The following is a 756-nucleotide window of genomic DNA, read 5'->3' as shown; positions in this document are numbered from 1 at the left end:
ATCCAACTTACAAGGGATGTGAAGGACCTCTTCAAGGAGAACTACAAACCACTGCTCAGTGAAGTAAAAGAGGACACAAACAAATGGAAGAACATTCCATGCTCATGGATAGGAAGAATCGATATTGTGAAAATGGCCATACTGCCCAAGGTAATTTATAGATTCAGTGCCATCCCCGTTAAGCTACCAATGATTTTCTTCACAGAATTGGAAAAAACTACTTTAAAGTTCATATGGAACCAAAAAAGAGCCCACATTGCCAAGACAGTCCTAAGTCAAAAGGACACAGCTGGAGGCGTCACGCTACCTGACTTCAAACTATACTACAAGGCTACAGTAACCAAAACAGCATGGTACTGGTACCAAAACAGAGATATAGACCAATGGAACAGAACAGAGTCCTCAGAAATAATACCACACATCTACAGCCATCTGATCTTTGACAAACCTGACAAAAACAAGAAATGGGTAAAAGATTCCCTATTCAATAAATTGTGCTGGGAAAACTGGCTATCCATAAGTAGAAAGCTGAAACTGGATCCCTTCCTTACACCTTATACAAAAATTAATTCAAGATGGATTAGAGACTCAAATGTTAGGCGTAAAACCATAAAAACTCTAGAAGAAAACCTAGGCAATACCATTCAGGACATAGGCATGAGCAAGGACTTCATGTCTAAAACACCAAAAGCAATGGCAACAGAAGCCAAAATTGACAAATGGGATCTCATTAAACTAAAGAGCTTCTGCACAGCA

Source organism: Colobus angolensis, unplaced genomic scaffold, assembly GCF_000951035.1.
Source record: "Colobus angolensis palliatus isolate OR3802 unplaced genomic scaffold, Cang.pa_1.0 Scaffold444, whole genome shotgun sequence".
Lineage (NCBI taxonomy): Eukaryota > Metazoa > Chordata > Mammalia > Primates > Cercopithecidae > Colobus > Colobus angolensis.
This window is presented reverse-complemented; position numbering follows the sequence as displayed.